General features: G+C 44.0%; 1 protein-coding gene across 4 annotated transcripts in view; it reads right to left on the reverse strand.

The window, feature by feature from the left end:
* The window catches only part of LOC141086092 (sodium/hydrogen exchanger 9B2-like), a 149978-nt gene that overhangs the window by 24462 nt on the left and 109036 nt on the right, over nucleotides 1-16480 (reverse strand). The window lies entirely within an intron of this gene.

Raw genomic sequence — 16480 nt, forward strand, 5'->3', positions numbered from 1 at the left:
CCACAAGGACATAAGGGACTGATTCTTCAGGGGAGCCTGGTAGCTGGCGTGGTGGTGGTAGATCCAACTGGTTGGTGCGTAGCCGCCGAGCCATTAAGGAAGTATTGAAGACTCTAGAGTCTCCCGTCCTTCCATAGGCCCCAATGTCAACAATTATAAACTTGTATTGAGGGTCTACCAGAGCCAACAATACAACAGAAAAGTATTGTTTATAATTGAAGAATTGGGAGCCAGAGTTCGGCGGCTTACGCACCCTGATATATTTGCCATCCAGGGCCCCAGTACAATTTGGAAACTGGCAGGTCTCCTCAAAGTCCCTTGATATCCTCAACCAGTCTTCCATCCTGGGCTCGGGCATGACCACTTGATGGAGTCTTGTCCAGATTTCTGTACATGTAGACCTCACTATGCCTGAAATGGTTGATTTTCCTATGAGAAACTCATGGTGGAGGGCGGCATAAGACAGGCCAGTGGACAGGAAGCTGTAGAACAACAGAAATTGTTAAGTTTAGAATGCCTAAAGTCCAAAAAAAATCAGTTACATGCCGACCAAACTTGGTAGGAATTGAGATAGAATAACACACACATATTTGGTGGCACAATGACTAAGTGATATGCAGGACATATTAGATCTAACATTCTGGTGTGTCAGTTGAAACATATTTGGAGTAAGATGTGGGCATTAAACTTTGTCCAAGAAGGCCAAAAAACAATTTAGCACACGCATTATGAACATAGAGAATGTGGTTGTGTAGTACATACCGTATTGTGAGTAGAAGTCGCTCCTCTGCACATATCGCTTTGCGCATCCTTGTGTCCTGAAAGGTTATCCCAGGGTGCACTGTCTCCAAGAGTCGATCAAATGTGGAAATGCTCATGCGACAGTACTGGTAAAATTTCTCCGGATGCTCCCGCAGAGAAGAATAGAGGCAGTGAAAATGACCTCTTGTGAGTCGTTGCCTCAAAAGTGGATGTACCCACATGCGTCTCCTCCTCCGCGGATCCACTATCACTGGGTATGGTTGCCCAAAGCGCAGTGACAAAAGCCAGGTAAAGAGAACCTGCTCAGTTGTATTGAATCTCAGACCCTCTGCCATGTTGCACAAAGAACACCAACACACCTCGTGAAAGCAAGGTCACAAATGGACAGAATGGAGGCAGCCACTTGTTTCAGACTGTATAAATAGGGTGCAGGCTAATGATTTAAATTGTTTGCAGGCCTCAAAACCGTTAAATGTCCATTTTGCAAGGCTGCGAGAAAATCTCGCCATACGGATTGCATACGGATGCCACACGGATTACATACGGATGCAGACATGCGCAAAATACGCGACCTCACCTGGCTTACGGATGACCTACGGAGCACTATTTAGGGGTCATTCATCCGTATTACGCATGTAAACTACGGACCGTATTTTGCGCAGGTTAGTGTGACTCCAGCCTTACTCTTTACATTCTTCAATTGTTCCCTTAGGAGACTTGAATGAATCTGTGATCTTCCGATTATCTGTGCCCTGCTATGTGTAGCATAAATCCTGATCTCATATCAATGTCGGTCTTAGGCTGGTGTTCATAAGAGGCTCTCACTGACAGACACAGGGGTCTTCCGCAGGCACCTGTTTGTCATAACAACTCATCGGTGCACACGATCACATGACAGACGCCAATAGGTGTGTCTTGTGAGGCGCTTCCCGTTTGCGTGAGAGTGACAGCATTTAACATGTTAACAGCCGCAGGTGAATCGCAATTCCACCCTCGGCTGTTAGATGCACATGACAGCTGATCAAATCAACTGTCATGTGCACGGAAAGATGCGAACTCAGCACCGGAGCCCGCATCACAGGCAGGGACACGACCGATGACTTATACAGCGCCATGTAAAAGTTTGGACACCCCCAGTCAAAAGTACTGTTATTGTGAACAGTTAGACAAATTGAAGATGAAATGATCTCTAAAAGGCCTAAAGTTAAAGATGACACATTTCCTTTGTATTTTAGGTAAAATATATAGTCACTTTTTAAATTTTAAAATTAAAAAGGTAAAAATTGGCCAATGCAAAAGTTTGGACACCTTTGAAGATTTGTGTGCTCAGATAACTTTGACCAAAGTTTCAGGCCTTAATTAGCCTGTTAGGGTTATGGCTTGTTCACCATTATCGTTAGTAAAGGCCCAGTGATACAAATTTCTCAGCTTTATAAAAACTCAGCCTACCTATCCTTGTGCCAAAAAACAGCAGCCATGGTTTTTTATTTTAAGCAGCTGCCTAGCACACTGAAAATGGTGGAGGCCCACAAAGCAGGGGAAGGCTATAAGAAGATTGAAGATGCTTTGCTATGTAGGGTTCTAGCAGGTTCTCAGGATGCAGTGACGAGACACGAGACAGGGTATGACTTGTATAATAAACTTTTATAAATTGAAGCCACTAGGTCTATGCTCAACGGGCAAAACAGGGTAACAAACTATCTGTCCTCGCAGGGACTCAAATAAAATAAACAGTACTTCTTTTTGTGTAACTGAAAGTAATCCGGCTAATCTGGGTGTCAGAGGCCAGACTATGGCCAAACTATAACAATTATTTCTGAAGTCCACTTATCCTTCCATGCGTCGCTCGGGATTGCAGATGCGGCCGCTTAGAGGTCGTTGATGCGACTGCCTTGACGCCTTGATCTTCCGGGAAGGTTTGAGCTCGTCGGGCCCTGAAGAAACTGTACTGGTGAGGCACAACAGGCCCTGAAGAAACAATGCCGATGGGGCGCAACAGGCCCTGAAGAAACTGTGCCGGTGGGGCTCAACAGGCTCTGAAGAACTGATGCCGGTGGGGTGCAACAGGCCCTGAAGAAACGATGCCGGTGGGGCGCAACAGGCCCTGAAGAAACGATGCCAGTGGGGCGCAACAGGGCCTGAAGAAACGATGCCGGTGGGGCGCAACAGGGCCTGAAGAAACGATGCCGGTGGGGCGCAACAGGCCCTGAAGAAATGATGCCGGTGGGGCGCAACAGGCCCTGAAGAAACGATGCCGGTGGGGCGCAACAGGGCCTGAAGAAACGATGCCGGTTGGGTGCAACAGGCCCTGAAGAAACGATGCCGGTGGGGCGCAACAGGCCCTGAAGAAATTATGCCGGTGGGGCGCAACAGGCCCTGAAGAAATTATGCCGGTGGGGCGCAACAGGCCCTGAAGAAATTATGCCGGTGGAGCGCGGTAGTGACGCAGTCTCTAAATATAACCGTTCACCAATCTCTGCCCAGTGTCCCTCAGCAAACCGGACGGGGGCCTCTACGGACGCCTGTAGCGAGGTGGCGCCCCCTGGGGCCGGTGATGACAGGGCCGAAGCTGTGGGAGAAGGCAGGGGGGTAGTGCCCTGGACGCTGTAACGGAATGATCTGTCGTCGCAGCGGTCACTGGAGGTAGCGGCCTTGTCACAACAGGGTGGGAAGCAGCGGGAGTGTCTGTATGCGACCATATGCAGAGAGCGGCCGCCGGTGCAAATCTCTCACGTGTCACTGGACGGTAAGTCCGTAGCTTTCCCCTCACAGACCCCTCCCGGTCTCTCCAAAACACACCGTCCGCTCCCTTGGTCCTCTCTTTCACACAGCTTCCTGTCTGTTGTCCAGCTCTCTATCAACTGCCACTTCAGCGCGCCCCTGCTCCTTTTAAGCTTGCCCCGCCCCCTGCTTCCCTGACAACTTCAGTCAAGTCTTTCCCTTTACTGTCCTCCCAGTATCGTTCCCTCAGGAACCCTGATGGCGGTCCCCTGGGTACCTGCCCATTCACTGTCTGGGAGTCCTCCTCCCCACAGCTAGCTGTCCTTTCCTCAGTTCAAAATGCAATTAAGAAATGGCAGTTAACAGGAACAGTGGATGTCAAGATATGATCTGGAAGACCAAGCACAATTTCAGTGAGAGCTGCTCATGGATTGCTAGAGAGGCAAACCTGAACCCCTGCTTAACTGCAAAAGACTTTCAGAAAGATTTAGCAAACTCTGGAGTTGTGGTACATTGTTGTACTCTTCAGAGACACCTGCACAAATATGGCCTTCATGGAAGAGCCATCAGAAGAAAACCTCTCCTTCGTCCTCACCACAAAATTCAGTGTCAGAAGTATGCAAAAGAACATCTAAAGAAGCCTGATGCAGTTTGGAAAAAAGTTCTGTGGAGTGATGAGATTAAAATAGAACTCTTTGGCGACAACGATCAAAAGGTACAGGTGCTTCTCACAAAATTAGAATATCATAATAAAATAAATTTATTTCATTTCTTTTATACAAAAAGTGAAACTCAAATTATATAAAGTCATTGCAAACAGACTAATCTATTTCAAGTGTTTATTTCTGTTAATGTTGATGATTATGGCTTACAGACAATGAAAACCCAAAAGTCATTATCTCAGTAAATTTGAATATTTTTTAACACCAGCTTGAAAAATGATTTTAAAATCTGAAATGTTGGGGGCGTGGCTAGCAGCTGAAGGAGCATGATGTACTCCTGGAAGCTCCTGGAACCCTGCTCACAATCTGGCCATTATCTGACTTCTGGAGCCTCATCTGTGTAGCATCCGGACCCAGTTGTGCACTTGGAGACTACATCCTCCGGTATCTGTGCTCCCCTAGCTCATGTGGGCATATTTGGATGCGAATAGAGATTGGGGCCTGGGCCTGCTGGAGTCGCGTTGCCCTTGCGGTTGCGGCTACCCCTGCTCGGCCTCTACCTCCTGTGGGGACCCCGTGACAGGAATACTGGGCGCCCGCCATCCCCGGTATCTGCCCGAGGCATTCTGGTGACGTGGCTGGAGGTTTCTGAGGACCGCGGTGCTGTAGCCAGTGCTTCCGGCGGAGCCGCGGTCTAAAGTTGCGGACCGTACAGTGGAAGCGAGCTGGGGAGAGGAGAGAACCGGCAACAGCCCGAAAGGCTAGAGTGTGAACCGCAGCGGCGGTCGGCGGCCTCCGGTAGGTGAAGGCTGGGTGAAGGGAGCAGGCTCCGGTGAGTGACTGGCGGCTGCGTGACTGCCCGGGTCAGGAGGCGCAGGGACGCGGAGGCTGCTGGAGTGAAACTGACAGCCGGGAGGCTGCGGAACTTGGCCCACTTCTGCCTGCTGTGGAGCGCTCAGGACCCTGGTAAGAGAAAGCGGGCATCACTCTTTCCCCCCGGTTCCTGTGGGAGCTAGGATCCGGAGGTCTGGGAGGCAGTGAGTGGAGGTCGAGCGCTATAAGCAGTTTATTGAAAGCAGCTACTGTGTGAAGCTGGAATGCTTAATGCTCTGAGCCAGAATCGGACACTGCCGTTAACTTCCCTATAGTGGAAATAAGTGCCAAGGAATCGGACAGATTATCTGCAGATTATATTGGCGCCAAATTTCCCGCGCTCTGGTGGGGGTGAGCGCCATTTTCTCTCCCTCCTGCCTCATGTGGGAGGGCCTGACAGAGGCACAGGTCTGAGCACAGTGGCTGCAAAACCTTTTCTCCCCACTAAACAAGTTTACCACCTCATATGGATTGCTGAGAGAACATTAAACTCTTTGTCTTATTATAAGCAGCACTCTCCTGCTACCTAGTGCCCCTTCTGGAAAGTATGCCTGTTGCACATGCTATCAATTCAATAGAGAAATGACTTTGTAGGTTTTCTCGTTCTCTCTTCTATTAAAGTCCGAACCACCACCATTATCTCCTGACCGTATGAGATTTTCTCCTATAATATATACATATCTCTTAGATGGCATCATGGGCCCCTCCAAGGCACAATCAGCTGCTGATAAGCTTAAGTCATATGCTAGAGGCAGTAACTCAACGGCCATGCAGAAATCTCCTAGCGGCTCAGCTCAGGGTGAGGTATCAATATCACAAGAAACGGAGAGTATGGATACAGAACCCACCCTGAAACAAGTATCTGCACAACTGATGACTGCCATCCAAGGCAGTACAGCCTCCCTGACAGGGAAAATCAAGGAGGTTAAAACAGATCTGGGACTCCGCCGCAACGATATGTCAAATTTAGGAGACAAAATCCGACAGGCGGAAGATAGAATCTCGAGTCTTGAAGACCAAACAGCACCTTTGCCTGAGCATATTCAAGTATGGGAACAAAAAATGGAGCTGTGTGTACAAAAACATGATGATCTCGAGAATAGACTGAGGAGAAATAACATCCGCATTGTTGGATTGCCGGAAAGGGCTGAAGGTAATAACCCAAGTGACTTTGTGGAGAGATGGATCCGTACTCTGTTTCCGGACGCCACCTTTTCTGCTGCTTACGTGGTGGAGAGAGCGCACCGAGTGCCTGGGAAACTGAATCCCCCTGGAGCCCCTCCTAGACCTTTGTTAGCCAAATTTCTTAACTGGAAAGACAGACAATATTTTGCAACTGGCACGAAAGGCTCAGATAATTAAATATGACAACACTACTGTGATGTTGTTCCCAGATTTCTCAGCAGATTTGCAGAAGCGAAGAGCCTCATTTACATCGGTCAAGAAACGTCTTAAAAGTGCTAATGTAATCTATTCAATGGCATACCCAGCCAGATTAAGGGTCGTGGATGGTGAGAAAGTAATCTTTCAGGGCCCGGCGGAGGTGGAGGAGTGGATCTCCAAGAGAGAAAGACTTCATAAGTAGTAATGATATATGTCAATATAATGACCCATACGTGTTTCTGAACTAGGCTACCACAGTGGCTAATGAGTACATTTCTACTACTATCTGTTCCTATATGACTTTGGTAGAAATAGTAGGGACAATATATATTCATGTGGTGACCTATGTAGATGCCTTAATTGAGTTACTATAATGGTTGACAATTAAACTTCTAATACCGAAATGGTCAATTACTACATTTCCAATATTATTTGTTCCTATATGACTTTGCCAGTACCAGGGAAAATGATCCATGCTAATGTGATGACCTATGTGAATGCCACTGTGGTGGCTAAGGATTACATCTCTAATGTTATTTGCTGCTAGAAGACTTTGCTCAAGGTAGTAAAGATAATACCTGTTAATGCGGTGATCTATGTGGATGCCCTAACTGAGTTGCTGCCAAATGGCTGATAGCTATATTCCTAATATTAGTGTTTCATGAATAATTTTGATAAGATACCATTGTATCGGTTGATTAATGCGACTGTGTCCTTCCCCCTCCTCCCGCTCCGCCTGGATACTATATCCTGATGTGACCATTTTACATTGATGCCTAAATTCCTGTTTTCCGGGTGGGGAGTGGATGCTATGAGGCTGTATGGGAGCGTGGCAGTGGCGTCCAATACTGGGGCGTCGGTGCTATACTGCCTGGTTCGGGAACCTGGTTACCCTTTGGGTCTAACAAAAACTGGGGGAATGGGCCAATCCAGAGATGCTCTTTTTTGAAATAAGGAAGTTGGGGGAGTCAGAAGTTATGATATGCATTTAAGTCGATATATTTCTTATTGGTGGTTCGGACTGGGGAGGGGGTAGCGAAGACTTTTCCTATGCTTCAGTTTAGAGAAGTTCATGGGCATCTCTTGTTTTGTTTTGACAACCACTATTGGTCAAAAATCTTTAGTTTAATTGTTAATCTAGTTTAAAACCAGAATTGCATCTATATCTCATCACCTGTGGATGGTCTGTATGTGGTGGAATTCAATACTCCAGGAACGAATGTTACCCTGTATATAAATTTTCCACGAGGTCTACATGGCGTCACTTAAACTCCTTTCGTGGAACATTAGGGGATTGGGGAGTGCTAGGAAGCAGAATATGGTATTCTCACAGATACATAAAGTACATGCGCACATAATATGTCTACAGGAAATCCACTTGACACCAGATACTATGTCGAGAACAAACAAGCCCAGGATACAATGGCAGAAGCACGCCACACATACGTCCTATTCCAGGGCGGTAATGGTTATGGTACATAAATCCTTGAGATGGTCTGTCCAAAAGATTAAGAAAGACCCAGAGGGTAGGTTCATTTTTATATATGCCTTCGTAGACATGGTGCCTTATGTGTTAATCAATATCTATAATCCCCCGCCGGCCAAACTAGATGTACTACAACAGGCTGCAATTTTTGTGTCACAGTACCCTGATGCTAAAATGGTGTGCATGGGTGATTCCAATATGGTTCTTGATACTTATCTGGATAGAATGAGAGCCGGGAACTCTGGACCTGGTGGCCACAACACATTAGATGCTTTTGTAAAAGAGATGGGCTGGATTGATTTATGGAGATAGCAACACCCTCTTAAGAAAGAATTCTCCTGTTATACCCCGGCCGTTCGTTGTCTGTCCAGAATTGATCATGCATTTGCGTGTGATTGAATATCTTCCCAGGGCAATATCAGATCATGCCCCATTGGTGATGTGCGTTCATCTAGATGGCTCTGATAGATTTAAAAGATTTCATATACACCCATTTTGGTTATCCCTTATAGGGGAACAAGACAGAATAACAGACCAACTGGATGTTTTCATAACAGACCATACTGATTTCCCGGATAGACTGGTGATGTGGGACACACTTAAGGCATATTTAAGGGGGTGTGTTAGGTCTACGATTTCGTATATTAAAAGAGAATCCCATGTTAGGGAACAGAGGCTGGCTGATGAGTGTAGGTTCCTGGAAACTGAATATATTAATGACCCGTCCGATGATCCCTTGCACAGATGGCTCGAGAAGGGGAGGGAGTATCTGTTACACCTGCAGGAAAAAGCCCAGAGGAGACTCTTTTTTACTAAGCAAACCTATTTTGAGTTGGGTAACCAATCAAGCAAATTTCTAGCATACATCGTCCAGCAAAACCAAATATCATCATCTATATTGTACATCAATACAAGGGAGGGGACCCCGTTGCTCAGATCTGACCAAATTGCAAACAGAATCGAGGAGTATTTTAGGGAGCTGTACACCTCCCAACTAAATTATACTACAGAAGAAATTGATGAATATTTAAACCAGATAGAGTTCCCTAGACTTTCTCGCGAAGAGCGGGCATTCCTGAACAGGGAGCTCACTCTAGATTACTCTAGATTAAATTCAGGGGGCAGTCATGTCTCTTTCTAATGGAAAAACTCCAGGACCTGATGGTATACCTATAGAACTATATAAAAGATACCTAGACCAAATTGGGCCAATTCTGATGAAAACTTTTTCTGAGGCACTAGAAAAACGCTCACTTCCTCAATCCTTTTATGATGCCACTATTGTGGTCATCCCAAAGCCTGATAAGCCTGCTGAGGAGTGTGGTTCTTATCATCCTATATCCTTACTTAATTCTGATTATAAAATTCTTACAAAACTAATAGCCAATAGACTCAAAATGGTAATATTGAGTATCATACATGAGGACCAATCTGGCTTTATGCCGGGAAGATCCTCCTTCTCCAATATTAGAAGAGTACAGGTTCTAACACAGATAGGCCACAAATACAAAAGGCCCTGGGCAATAGCTTCTTTGGATACTGCAAAGGCCTTTGATTCATTGGAGTGGAGATTTTTGCAGCGAGTACTCCTAAGATTTGGTTTTACTGATAAGTTTTGTGGATGGATTGAATTACTTTATCATATGCTGAGAGCTAATATTCTGGTGAATGGCATTCTATCAGAGTATTTTGATCTGGGTAGAGGAACTAGACAGGGATGCCCGCTATCCCCAATGCTCTTCGCTCTGGCAATCAAGCCAATTGCATTTAGAATCAGGCAAGATCTTTTGACTGAGGGAATTAACATGAATTCACATGAATTCTAAGGCAGAAAAGGTCAGATTGTATGCTGACGATCTTGTACTTTTCCTGGGAGAAATTGAACGTTCCCTTCCTAGAGCAATTGATCTGATTAATAGTTTCGGAGAATTGTCGGGCCTTAAAATTAACTGGAGTAAATCTGTAGTCATGCCACTCCTTAATAATATAACCATAGATACGCTATCCGATCTATAGGTAGTTTCTAAATTTAAAAATACTTAGGCATCACAATTAATCAAAACCCAATTGATGACCTTAGAGACAATATATACCCCCTGGAGGATATGATGAGGAAAAAGTTTGAGATATGGTCCCGACTTCCCCTGTCTGTAGCAGGTAGGATTGGACTAATCAAAATGATAATTCTCCCAAAGTGTTTATATATGCTAGAACATACATCAATCCGGGTCCCTAAGGGTTTCTTTGGGAAGCTGCATAGCCTGATGGCAACATTTATATGGGGCTCATCCAGACCTAAATTAAGTATTAGCTCCCTACAGAGACCTAAGCAGGGGGATACGCAGTGCCTGACCTTTTTTTATATTACCTAGCTGGTCAACTACGTTACCTAAAATGTTGGCTAATTCAAGATAGACTCAATAATGCAGAATCTCATCTTATATATTTTTTGGAAGGACATACGCCATGGGCAATATTAGAAGGTTCATACAGACCATCTCGGGGCTTGCTGTTCACACATAATTTAGCACTACAGGTCTGGTGAGAGTAAACATATCGTACAGTTCATTGATCAGGTGGGGGTGACTCTAATATGTGCTAATCCTGAATTTTCGCAACTTCAGAAGTTGCAGGATCCGGGTTTTCTGGAAGCGACACGGAGTAGTGTCGCTCAATCAGATTTTTGAGGACTAAACCTTATTATCATTTGAACAATTTCATTTCAAGTTTGAGATTCCCCATAAAGATTTTTAAAGATATATGCATTTGAGACACGCCATACAATGTCAATTCTCGTTTCCTAGAAGACGAATTTCTAAATACCCGTTGATAGGAGTATTGTCATCCCAGGGGCCCACAGGTGTGATATCCTCCCTATATACTTTCCTGTTAAATTCTAGGATCACATCCACTAAACTAGCTGTGGAGGGTAAGTGGAAGCACTTGATCCCATCTATTGCAGACGATCAATGGGGTGACGCATTAGAGGCGCATATGGTGGTGTATCCGGCAGCAAACAATAAGTTAATTCAATTGCATATTCTTCATCAATCCTATTTAACCCCAAGTAGGCTATATACATTTGGCAGAAGAACAACTGATGAATGTCATAGGTGTGGAGATAAGATGCCAAAAGTCCGCACCTCTATTTGGAACTGCAGAGTCATTCAAAGATATTGGAATGACGTAATACCTACTTTGGAACGGATAATCGGAATACCGGTTGAATGTCGTCCAGAGCTCTGTATTTTGGGTGTAGTGGATGAGGAAAGTTGGACTCATCATGATAGAATATTCCTCCGGGAAGTGCTATTTATGGCCAGAAAGGCGATCGCATTGAGATGGATGGGAGGGAAATCTCCTTCAATTCGCCAGTGGAAAAAATTAGTGAATGATGTCACTCCATAGGAAAATATATTGTATAGACAGAGGGGGCCCCAAAAGTTCCACAAGATCTGGGAAAGATGATGCGATTCACCCTTGACACATCTGGCGCCGGATGTTATAACCTCATCAATTGCGCGGTATAGCCCCTAAGACACCTTCTTCTATGTATGAAAGTGATGCTATGAATGATCTAAGGCCTGTTTCATACCTCCGTCTTCGGCGGTCAGCTGAAATCCGCCATAGGTTACCAGCAACTGATCCGTCTCCGTTCAGTGACGGACAGATGGCAGCGGACCACGCTGGCACCGGATCTGTGGGAGAAGGCAAGCGGTGAGATATAAAGAGACCGCGATATGCAAATCATGCGGCGGCCGCGACTTGGAGATCGCGCGGCGGCCTGGAACGTGCGAGGTGAGGAGAGAAAGAATTTTAGCTGCTCCCGGGATGGCATTTCAGGGTTAAAACTGCTCCCGGCTTTCACTTTTCGGGCATGCGCAGTTAAAAATAGCGGACCGTCAACCAAAAAAAACGTTGCAGTGTCCGTCTGGTCCGCCCGGGAGCCGCTAAAATTCTCACAGATCCGTCAAAAAACTGACCTAACGGACGACCATTAGTCAAAATCTGCCACTAATGCAAATCAGTGGGGGGAAAAAACGGATCCGCCTAAAAATGGACAGATCCGTTTTTTTCTAAAAGTGGCGGATTTTTGACTGACGTAAAAAAACTGAAGTGTGAAAGAGGCCTTAACAATAAATATCCATCACAATCTGAATAAATACAGACTCAAATGCTAATAAAGAATCTGTTGGTTGATGATGCAATGCTTTGTAGAAATGTTATACTTTATTTGTAGCACTTGTTCACTCTACTTTATTGTTGAAAGTATGCTTCTATATTCACTTTGGATAATAATGATAGTCTGACCTGTATTTTTATACTGCAATATCTATGCTTGTTGTATTAATTTGTGGAATCTTTCAATAAAAAGTTTTAAAAAAAAGTCTGAAATGTTGGTCTACTGAAATGTACAGTTGTGGCCAAAAGTATTGACACCCCTGCAATTCTGTCAGATAATACTCAGTTTCTTCCTGAAAATGATTGCAATCACAAATTCTTTGGTATTATTATCTTCATTTAATTTGTCTTAAATGAAAAAAACACACAAAAGAGAATGAAGCAAAAAGCAAAACATTGATCATTTCACACAAAACTCCAAAAATGGGCCAGACAAAAGTATTGGCACCCTCAGCCTAATACTTGGTTGCAAAACCTTTAGCCAAAATAACTGCGAACAACCGCTTCCGGTAACCATCAATGAGTTTCTTACAATGCTCTGCTGGAATTTTAGACCATTCTTCTTTGGCAAACTGCTCCAGGACCCTGATATTAGAAGGGTGCCTTCTCCAAACTTCCATTTTTAGATCTCTCCACAGGTGTTCTATGGGATTCAGGTCTGGACTCATTGCTGGCCACCTTAGAAGTCTCCAGTGCTTTCTCTCAAACCATTTTCTAGTGCTTTTTGAAGTGTGTTTTGGGTCATTGTCCTGCTGGAAGACCCATGACCTCTGAGGGAGACCCAGCTTTCTCACACTGCACACTGGGCCCTACATTATGCTGCAAAATTTGTTGGTAGCCTTCAGACTTCATAATGCCATGCACACGATCAAGCAGTCCAGTGCCAGAGGCAGCAAAGCAACCCCAAAACATCAGGTAACCTCCGCCATGTTTGACTGTAGGGACCGTGTTCTTTTCTTTGAATGCCTCTTTTTTTCTCTCCTCTAAACTCTATGTTGATGCCTTTGCCCAAAAAGCTCTACTTTTGTCTCATCTGACCAGAGAACATTCTTCCAAAACGTTTTAGGCTTTTTCAGGTAAGTTTTGGCAAACTCCAGCCTGGCTTTATGTCTCGGGGTAAGAAGTGGGGTCTTCCTGGGTCTCCTACCATACAGTCCCTTTTCATTCATACGCCGACGGATAGTACGGGTTGACACTGTTGTACTGTGTAGACACAGGAACATTCAGGTCTTTGGAGATGGACTTCTAGCCTTGAGATTGCTCATGCTTCCTCACAATTTGGTTTCTCAAGACCTCAGACAGTTCTTTGGTCTTCTTTCTTTTCTCTATGCTCAATGTGGTACACACAAGGACACAGGACAGAGGCTGAGTCAACTTTAATCCATGTCAACAGGCTGCAAGTGTGATTTAGTTATTGCCAACACCTGTTAGGTGCCACAGGTAAGTTATAGGTGCTGTTAATTACACAAATTAGAGAAGCATCACATGATTTTTCGAACAGTGCCAATACTTTTGTCCACCCTCTTTTTTATGTTTGGTGTGGAATTATATCCAATTTGGCTTTAGGACAATTTTTTTTGTGTTTTTCATTTAAGACAAATTAAATGAAGATAATAACAAAGAATTTGTGTTTGCGATAATTTTCAGGAAGAAACTTGAGTATTATCTGACAAAATTGCAGGGGTGTCAATACTTTTGGCCACAACTGTATGTTGAGAAAATGCACTCAATACTTGGTTGGGGCCCCTTTTGCATCAATTACTGCTTCAATGTGGCATGGCGGCTATCAGCCAGTGGCACTGCTGAGGTGTTCTAGAAGCCAAGGTTGCTTTGATAGCAGCCTTCAGCTCGTCTGCATTGTTGGGTCTGGTGTCTCTCATCTTCCTCTTGACAATACCCTATAGATTCTCTATGGGGTTAAGGTCAGGAGAGTTTGCTGACCAATCAAGCAGAGTGTTACTATGGTTTTTAAACCAGGTATTGGTACTTTTGGCAGTGTGGACAGATGCCAAGTCCTGCTGGAGAATGAAATTTCCATCTCCAAAAAGCTTGTCGATAGAGGGAAGCATGAAGTGCTCTAAAATTTCCTGGTAGATGGCTGCGGTGACTTTGGTCTTGATAAAACACAGTGGACCTACACCAGCAGATGACATGGCTCCCCAAACCATCACTGATTGTGGAAACCTCACACTAGACCTCAAGCAGCTTGGATTGTGCGCCTCTCTACTCTTTCTCCAGACTCTGGGACCTTGATTTGCAAATGAACTGCAAAATTTACTTTCATCTGAAAACAGCCAGTTCTTTTTCTCCTTGACCCAGGTAAGACGCTTCTGGCATTGTCTATTGGTCCTTAGTGGCTTGACACAAGGAATGCAACACTTGTAGCCCATGTCCTGGATATGTCTGTGTGATGGGTCAGGTGACATTGTTAAGCCACATGACATCTGCAGCCAATCAGCAGACACTACCGTGCTGCTGCGCTCTCACCTCCCTCGGACGAACAGCAGTCCACTAGCAGTCACCGATATGGCTGCAGAGCTCACGTGCCATAATGTTATACGAGTCCCGGCCTCGTGGTTACTGCGTTTTTTATGGGAGATGAGTATATGTTTTTATTTTTCAACAGGCTCTACTTCATTTAAAAAGGAGTTGTCCAAGTAGTGGACAAACCCCTTTACATATATCTCTGGGCACTACAGTGTCCTTTGGTCTTCCATTGGTGTATTTCAGGGAGCGTTTTTCTTTCTTTCCCCTTTCCTTCTGTATAAAAAACAATAACATGGCACAAAGAGATGTACCCCCCCTATGGCAACACATGCCACTGTAAGCCTATGCAGTGCATTCATCTGGGCCTTTCATCTGTTGTTTAGGCCAGTAAATTTCAAGGCACATCGACAATGAAAAGGTTCAGGCACCATGTGCACAAAACCCAAGCATTTTTTAATGGACATAGATTGTTCACTTCCTTAGAGAGAAACTTTTAGGATTTCTCATATGATTACGTATTTCAGTAAAGTATATAAAGTGTATTTTTTTTAATTTATTTTTAATTGGGGGGGTTATTGTTCATTTTCTTTTTTTTTTTTATACTGTATTTTGTAGTCCCTTTAGGGTACTTGAACTTGTCGTCAGCCAATCGATTGTAGTATAGTCAACAATACCAAAGCAAGCTCTGTAAATATAACGGTCTTCTATAAACGTCAGTCATGGTCTGGCCTTCATAGTAACACCGTCTTCAGGAGACCTCCAGATGGTATTTTAAACCATAGGCGCTCCATGATTGTATTGCGGGGAGTTACAACTTATTAGTTACAAGTGTCTAGAACAAATTTCAGATAGCGGGATTTAGCAGGTTAACAGCTGCGAGTGCAGCTTTGCTCCACTCGTGCCTTTAGATGCAGATGATGGCAGAATAACACAACCATCATCTGCTGGGAAAGAAGTGGGCCTGACATATGACGTACCAGTACCGATATGTTAGAAATGTGTGCTTCATGTATCTGATATGTGAGAGGCATGAGTGCGCTGCCAGTGTCTGATGTGAGCGGTGTGTGTGCTTGGCATGTCTGATAGGTGATTGATAACACAAAATAGACTAGGGTCTGAGCTAGGGAATAATGAGCAATTTAACCCCTTAGTGACAGAGCCAAATTTTAAAAATCAGACCAGTGTCACTTTATGTGGTAATAACTCTGGAACGCTTCAACAAATTCCAGTGATTTTGAGACTTTTTTTATGACACATTAAACTTTATGATAATAGCAAATTTAGACTGATATGTCTTGTTTTTGTTTATAAAAAATATCAGAAATTTGACAAAAATGTAAAAAAAATTAGCAAATTTCAAAATTTGAATGATTATCCCTTTAATTCAGATTGTCATACCACACAAAAACATTAATAAATAACATTTATCACATGTCTACTTTACATCAGTACCATTTGTAAAATGTTATTTTATTTTGTTAGCATTTTAGGTTTAAAAATGTAGCAGCAATTTTTCATTTTTGCATGGAAATTTACAAAAATTTCTTTTTTTAGGGACCTATCCAGGTTTGCAGTGACTTTGAGGGTCCTACATATTTGGAAAACCCCCAAAAGTGATACCATTTTAAAAACAACACCCCCTGACATTCTGAAAACTGCTGTCAGGTAGTTTATTAACCCTTCAGGTGCTTTTCAGGAATTAATACAAAGTGGCATGATAGAAATGAAAAAGTGTATTTTTACCACCTAAAAGTCGGTAACTTCTGAACAGGCCGCTGTAGCTGTGAGACTCTAAGGCCGTTATTTGGCCATGAACTGCCATGGCAAACATCAGAACTACACAATCATGATCTCAGGGTGCTGATGGGGATAAAGAGGAAGCCCCCACACTCTTTTAACCATTTATATGATATAGTCATTATTG

Source organism: Dendrobates tinctorius, unplaced genomic scaffold, assembly GCF_039654945.1.
Source record: "Dendrobates tinctorius isolate UK_male_01 unplaced genomic scaffold, ASM3965494v1 ptg000030l, whole genome shotgun sequence".
Taxonomy (NCBI): Eukaryota; Metazoa; Chordata; class Amphibia; order Anura; family Dendrobatidae; genus Dendrobates; species Dendrobates tinctorius.